General features: G+C 39.6%; 1 long non-coding RNA gene across 1 annotated transcript in view; it reads right to left on the bottom strand.

The window, feature by feature from the left end:
- Nucleotides 1-3,334: 3,334 nt before the first annotated feature.
- The window catches only part of LOC122811454, a 6,636-nt gene continuing 1,646 nt past the window's right edge, over nt 3,335-8,324 (bottom strand). Inside the window, exon 2 of the long non-coding RNA XR_006366259.1 lies at nt 3,335-3,445. This is a non-coding gene — a long non-coding RNA (uncharacterized LOC122811454). The remainder of the gene's footprint in view (nt 3,446-8,324) is intronic.

The following is an 8,324-nucleotide window of genomic DNA, read 5'->3' as shown; positions in this document are numbered from 1 at the left end:
CTAGTGGAATGTGCAATTACATGCTCAGTCTTCAAACAGTTAATTCACTCTGAGAATGGGTGGTTCTGCGTGGGGTTTATGCATGCTGGACCCTTTACTGGAAGATTTTCTCTTCAAAGGTTTAATAGCATCATAGGAATGTGGAAAGGGTTGAAGATGTTTTCAAGACTTCATCAGAAGTCCTAGGTACCACTCACAGAAGATAAGACAGAATATCCCTGCATCAAAACAGATGTAGACAGAGGAGTGGTTAATTTACTGATGGCAAGAAAGAGAGATTACAGGGAAGCAATGGAGGCAGCACTTAGTGCCAAAAATTACTCGTAAAGAGCTACAGAAATAACATAGTTGCTGAAAATCTTGTACAGACAAAATTTATGTAAAGACTGCCTGCAAAGAGCAAACACTGCATGAAACTGCAACATGGAATGAAAAAGATGATCGTTATGAGTGGTATGTGTGGATCTGGATGTGTGGAATTTATTTTTTTTCCTAATAGTTATCAACAGAGTTTTCTTATGGCAACAGACTTCAAACTGGAAATGGCAATCATTTACTGTTGCAGTGGGAGGTAGAAGGTTTGGGGAGTATTTGCAAGGGGCATAGTTTGCAGGAGGTGCCCTAGGGGATAAGAGAAGCAGTGAGTAGAGGAAAGTATCCATTATGGATTTGGAGTTTTTTTTTCTTTTAGTGGTATTCAGGTATATATGTGCCAAGGAAATGAAGAACAGATAAATCTTGTTAATAGCAGGTAACATGGAGGTGGTCAGTTTATTAAATAATTCGACAGGAGATGAAGGATTTGTGGGGTACATGAAGAAGCTTTTATTTTAAAACACATGTATCATAACAGTTTGAGAGCACAACATAGAATGCAAACATATGTGTTCCCAATTCTGTTATATTCAGTAGGGCTGGTTCAAGATGCTGGTTCCAATGACAAATCCATTCTCAATACTAGAATATCTGTAGGACTTATTGGTAAAGTAATTTGGGCGTTTATAAAAGGGGCTTTATATCCTAGTACAAGGACCTCGTACAGAGCTTTTAAGTTTCAGCTGCACGAAGGCAACTAAGGGTTGGATTGCAAAGAGGTCTGTGCCAGTGACTATTTTGTTAGGATTCATTCTTGGTTTAAAAGATGAAAGAATATCAAGGGGCAGCTCACAGGCGAATCATTTAGCTAAAAGCTGATATATGCATGCCTGTGGGTGATGGGACATGGTCCAGGCATTGGCATTTGTAGTAAAAAAAAAAAAAAAAAAAAAAAGTGATCAAATGGAACCAAAAGCTATGGGAAAACATTAGATAATAGACAAGGACTTTTATGCGACAATGAAGAGAACCGATCTAAAATTCTATATATAATGGAAGGCTATTCAGGATAGCATACCTGTCTTTTTGTGGGATTTATATATTATCAAAATTAGTACAAAAAGGCAAGTCAAAAAATTCTACTTGAATATTGGAAGCCAGGGGCATCTTGGAGTATCTGAATTATAGCTGGCCCCACATAGGGAAGAGTAAGAATGACCAAATGGGAAAATGGATATTACAGAGGTTAAGGGCCTGTGGGGAACCAACTAATGCATAGGTGGATGATAGCTTTTTTATCTACATGACACCTTACAAAAATGTACCATTCTTATGCCATGAAGATGGAACCTTTTTCCAGTTACAGTTTAATTTTGCAAATGTCAGGAAGTTGACTGACTTTATGTAGCAATAAGCTGATGCTGCATTTAGTTAGCATAAGGGCAGCATCATGCAGCAAAGATCTTTCTTATTCAAACATCTTCCATTATGGTATCATTATACAGTTACATAGGTAGCTACTAGGCTTGCAGTCCAGGGGACCATTGAGGAGTATTGTACCATCTTCTTTATAAAAACTGTTGCTGCAGAAAATCATTGGACCAGATTACAAAAGAGTTGCTGTCAGTGTTAAGTCTGCCCTGATTCTGAAAGACTTGCTCTCAGTGTAAATGACTCACTTCATTGTAAGACTTACACTGGAGGCCAGGTTCCAAAAGACCTGCTGTCAGCCTGCTCTTGGTGTTTTTGGAATTGGGTCCTTTATATCACTGACAGAATAACAAATAATGCGCCCACTGCTCAACAATAATGTGTAGATGGCTGGCAGCCTGCCTTGATTACAACCATAACAAAGTAGGTTTTCCATATAAACAACTTAAACTGTTTAACTATAATGGAAAAACAATAAATTAGACAAATTAATAAAAATCTGCACTCCCTCCGGACTGAAAATATATTTAGTAATGCTTGGAGGAAATCTGAAACGGATGCTCATGCAGCCTCACAAATGTTTGGATAGTTACAGTCTTCAGAAAAGGCTGCAATAATCGACCTTGACCATGTGGAGTAGGCCTTAATCACCACAGTAAAAGTGTTGTTGTATGTATTATATGTACTATAGTGAAAGGTGATACAACTAGATAATCACTTCCAAAAGCTCTGTTTGATAAGTGGTGTTCCTGATTCCTTTTTTATAAAAATAGCAAACAACTGACCAGCCAGCCAAATAGATTTACTTGTCTCACTGTAATATCTGAATGACCCGTATACATCCCTGGAAAGCAAACCCATTTCCCCTTCTTTTATTCTGAGGGATAGAATCAGATAACTGTATAGCTTGAGGCAAAGTAAGTTTTTTTCCCCCTATCTAACTGGCTGCTGTGCGTTTCTGTCTGGGAGCTTGCATGTACCTTGTGAACCTGTGCCTTCAGAACCTACAAACTTGCAAACCCCCCTTGGATAGTCTCTGGAAACTAGCGTGGACTCTGAAAATACCACCTGCTCCCGGAGAGCCAGCCTTTTTAAAATCAGAGAACGTACGTACTGTCAACAATACCTGACTTTTTACCATTACTTATAGCTAAAGAGCCTGTTATACCAGCCAAGTCTCCCTTTACAGATAGCCAGCAGCCTATAACCTACTAAACTTCTTCTCTCTCCTGAAGTTTCACCTAATTTACTCCTTGACGTGCTCTACTTACCTGGGTGTCTTACATCTCCCTACCTCCCCTGGCCTGCAGCCTACCCCCTCCAATACAAAGGATCTGTAGCAATCTATTTCCTGGCCACTAGGTGGCGCCTTACCCCTACTGCTCAGTATCTCTACCACAAAGGCCTCATTACTTAACCTCCTATCTCGGGAGATTCAAGATGGCCGCCAGATGAGAAGCATATACTTCTGCCCGCTCCAAAACTAGATATCAATCTAATCAAATCACTGTTGCTACTATATAAATAGACCAGGGAAAAATTCCAAATATCATAAAAAGACTCCAAACTCTACTTATCTGTACTTTCTTTTCTTTCCAAAGAACAACGAACGGCTCTGATCCAATAACTTTCAAATACTGTAGCACAGTGGTGAATCTGGATACATGTGCTTGGGCCTGCCAGACTGGGAATAAGATACCTAAACAAATAAATACAAAAACAAAACCAATCAAAATGGAACAAATGGAATCTCAAACTACTAAGACCAGACTTTCTCTCATCAGCTCTCCGGAAAAGGAATCATCTTCCAAAAGACAAAAAACAAACAAATTACACCCTGAAGCTAACAAACAAACTCAAAAAGTCAAAACTGACCAACCATTCACAATGGAAGACTTCAAGGAGGCCCTTCTTCCCCTTCAAACAGAAATACAAGCTTTTTCTACAAAGCTAACATCTTTTGGAAATACTCTAGACCACATGATGGCAAGGATGGAGCAAAATGAAGCTAAAACATCAAACAACGAAATGAAAATACAAAAATTACAACACGCAGCTGCAGAGAGAGACACCATCATTGCAGAAATGAATCAGAAAATCATTGATCTGGAAGCAAGAGCAAGACGAAATAATATATTGATTAGAGGCATTCCTGAGAAATACGAACAATCACAGCTCCCTGGAGTCGCAAAAGAAATCATTGACTTAGTAATAGACAATAAAGACCTGTCTAAAATGATAACAATCGAGAGAATACACAGGGCGTTAAGAAAAGCTCAAACTTCTGAAACTCCTAGACAAGTCTATGTCAGGCTATTAAACTCCGACCATGCACAATCAATAATTCTTAATGTAAAAAAAAAGAAATCTATTTCCTGGAATATCTACAAAATCTCAATAGCACAAGACTTACCTCTCCAAATAAAACAGTCAAGACAAGCTCTATCCCCTTTCTGTAGGTATCTGATAAACAAAGACATTAAATTCCAAATGAAATACCCGGCGACTCTTTGCTTTCAACATAAAACAGTTAGCTATTCTGTTAAATCTGTTCAAGAAGCCAAATCATCATTTTTGAATGCGTTTAAAGAAGTACCCTCAAATATGGATTAAAGGTAACCCTCCTAGAATAACTCTTGTTTGTAAAAGACTGCCTGCTACACAAAACCATGTTTCTACCTGTAAATAGTGAGACAAAGATCAGCCCAAGGAAAAACTGTACTTATCGTCTCAGAGTTCCATCCTTGGGCCTGTAATACATGCAACCATTAAACTTGCACCCTCTGACCCTTCAAACCATGTCCGGGTTATGATGCTGCGTTAACTTCCCAAAAGCACAGCTTCAAAGGAAACAAATTAAACAACCTCAAAAATCTGCCAAAAAGATAGAGGGAATGGAGAAACATCTCCTCACCCCTCATGCACAAATAACGGTTATATAACAGTGTAGTGCCTCGCAGGATGCGCAGTAGCAAACCCCGCCCCTGACCGCCCATAACTGCACTGACTGTCAAGAAACATATTAAATATAGTATATGTAGTGACAGTAAAGACACTAACACAGTTTATTCTAAATCAGAAACAAAGCTTTTCAGCATACGAAGTCAGACGATAATTAAAATATATATAGTATATGTAGTGATAGTAAAGACACTAACACAAATCAGAAACAAAGCTTTTCAGCATACGAAGTCAGACGATAATTAAAATATATATAGTATATGTAGTGATAGTAAAGACACTAACACAGTTTATTCTAAATCAGAAACAAAGCTTTTCAGCATACAAAGTCAGACGATAATTAGTGGTGCAACCCTCTTACTTCAGAAAATGCAAGGTAACTTGTATCTCAAAAGTATTAATATTTTAAAAGCGTCCTAGATTATTTCCGGAGACCTAGACGTAGACCACCCAATTTATTGCAGACTAAATGCGTAAATATAACAGTGTTAGATAACCGGGTCTGTCACACACTCAGTTTTTAACAGATATCCATGGTAAACAGAAATTAATCATAATAATTCATTACATTATCTTTTTATAAGTAAAACCAGCATAGTTTAAACATCGTATGACCTTTGTACTTCAGCTCGCTAATAAGCGGTTAGTATCTCTTCCACATTATGAGGGACAGTTTTTAACAGATATCCATGGTAAACAGAAATTAATCATAATAATTCATTACATTATCTTTTTATAAGACAGTACCAGGAGGAGCACAAGGAAGAGCTGGGTTTCCGTACATATGTCCAGTAACCGTTAAATATGTACCTACTTGTTTTCAAAACCTACTTGTTTTCATAACATAATATCATAATGTGTGCGCTTGTTAGTTTAAAAAGATAAAAAAAGATAAAAAGATAAAAGTAGCTAACTCGGCTCACACACGTTAGTACAGTAAAGTGAAGGTTATCTAAATGTTACTAGGCTATTTGCTGTAGTACGGAAATCACATTCCAAACAGTTACTTTTGTGCCTGATGTACTAACCTTACTGTGTGCTACAAATAAAGGCGATTGTTTGCTCCAACAAATAATGTGTGTGCTTTACTGTAATTTCTATGTTACTAGGCTATTTGCTATAGTACGGAGTTGTAGTACGGAAATCACATTCTTGCTGGAAAGATAAAAAGATAAAAGTAGCTAACTCGGCTCACACACGTTAGTACAGTAAATCACATTCTTCCTGCATGTTTCGTGTCAATTTACATTTGATAACTTCCCAAAAGAAAATGTCTTTTTATTTCTGTGTTGCATGATAACTTCCCAAAAGAAAATGTCAATCATGTATGCCACGCCCCAAGCTGCGCAGTACTGCCCGCGAGGCACTACACTGTTAGATAACCCAAAATCGCCCTTCTAATTATAAATACCAAACAACAAATACCTTTAGTATTAAAACCTGACAGAACAAGCAGTTTCGTAAGCTTCTAAGTATGTCAGATATAATAATGGGTAATTTCCAGTCTTCACAGTAGAAAAGAGACATGGAAGAGCTCTCGGATCATGTGGCCCAGGCAGGTATGACCCTAGCCCTGAGTAGCATCCTGCCTTCGCCCAGAATGATACCACAATATAAGGATAAAATGATTGACTTGAACAATTGGCTAACCTTATGGTGTCATTCAAAGGGGATCCAGTATCTGTCTGCCTGGGATGACATGATTGACAGACCACAATGCTTTGCCAGAGATGGTCTGCACCTGTCGCCCCTGGGATTCAGGTTACTGGCTAAGTCTCTTGCCACCCCTATAGTGCCTTTTTTAGGCAAACTTCAAAGGACAAAACCACCACCGTAACAGGTACAAGCATGCAAAATCTGAAGGTAATGCTACTCAATGCTAGAAGTCTAAACCTCAAAATGCACTCTCTCGAGGCACTCCTAAAAATGGAGAACATCGATATCTGTGCAGTAACTGAGACCTGGTTCAAGGCTCCAGAGAGCACCCCTGCAATACCAGGCTACAACTCTTACCACACTTTTCGGCCACCAAACCAGGACCGAAACACTAAAGGTGGAGGAGTGTCAATATTCGCCAAGGATATTCACACCACCAGGCTAGTTGGCCAACACAATGTGTCTGAAATTCTCCAAGTGCAACTAACACTAGGTAAGACTGCAATCCAAATTGTAGCTTGCTACAGATCCCCTACCATACCCCAAGATTCTCACTACACCTTTCTAAACATATTGGAAAATATTAAGATAGAACCAAACACCCTAATACTGGGTGATTAACTATCTTGCCATTAACTGGGAAAACTACTCATGTCCCAACACCTTTGCGCAATGGTTCTTGGAATTCATAAATTCCAACGCCCTGGATCAACTAATCCATAGTCCCACCAGGGGCTCCAATATCCTAGACCTGGTCATTACCAACATGGGAAATCAATGCTCCATACCTATGGTCACCCCCTCGTTAGTCAGGTCTGACCATAAGCTAATCACTCTTAACATCCACATCCCACCGCCACCCCCCAGTAAAGAAACCACCATAAAAACTTCTCCAAAGCCAACTTCATGCTACTCAAGTCAGAAGTGACAAACTTCATGACACCCATGCAGACGGGAACTGAAAGTTCAACTGCTGAATCCTACACTAAGGCACTGTAATGAGCACATCCACTGCATGAATTGTGCCATCCCAAATAGAACCAAAATGCTCTCATCCAAAAAGGAAGCCAATCTGGTGGTCCCCTGCCATAAACAAACTTTACAACAAAAGGAAGAAACTTTTGCAGAAAAGAGGAAAATCCCAGGATGCAAAACTCCTTACTAGCCTCAGTAAGAAACTGAGATGCCTCATAAAATCCTCCAAAGCTAGTTACGAAAATAAAATTGCCAAAGATTCCAAAGACAACCACAAAGCATTCTATAACTATGTCAAGAATCTAAATGGCAATGCTCAGATCTGCTCTGAGCTAAAACAGAATGGCATTAAATATACTGATCCAAGGGATATTGCCAATATCTTGGCAGACTGATTCAGTGCCAACTTCACCCCCTCTCACACTGGCCCATCTCAATACCGGAAGATTGCCAAATTCCAGTAATAACGGCCACACAGGTACAAAACGCACTCTCTAAAGCCAAGAATACAGCATCCATGGGACCAGATGACATCCCGGGCCGTGTACTACATGAACTACAATATGAACTGGCACCTCACCTAAGTGTCATGTTTAATCATAGCCTCACCTCAGGTTTCAGACTCCACTGAGTGGCGCAGAGCTACAGTTATCCCAATCCACAAGGGGTGATCCACCTTGGATCCCGGAAACTACCGTCCCATCAGTCTGACAAGCCTTATCTGCAAGGCCATGGAGCGTATTATCATGGAACTTATAAACAAAGACATTGGCAACCTTCAAACACTGGACCCCACCCAGTTTGGGTTTGTGAAGGGCTGATCTTGTCTCCTGAACCTGATTGACTTCTTTGAATCAGTCTCCAGAGCCATGGACAAGGGTAAGGTGGTCCACACAGCCTATCTAGACCTTGCCAAGGCCTTTGACACCATCCCCCACTCTGGAATCATAGATAAACTTACTAAGTTGGGCATTAATCCCTATGTC

The sequence above is a fragment of the Protopterus annectens genome, chromosome 9.part0 (assembly GCF_019279795.1).
Source record: "Protopterus annectens isolate FY-2018-M chromosome 9.part0, PAN1.0, whole genome shotgun sequence".
Taxonomy (NCBI): domain Eukaryota; kingdom Metazoa; phylum Chordata; order Ceratodontiformes; family Protopteridae; genus Protopterus; species Protopterus annectens.
Note: the sequence above shows the minus strand (reverse complement) of the source record. Positions and strands in the feature narration are given on the sequence as shown.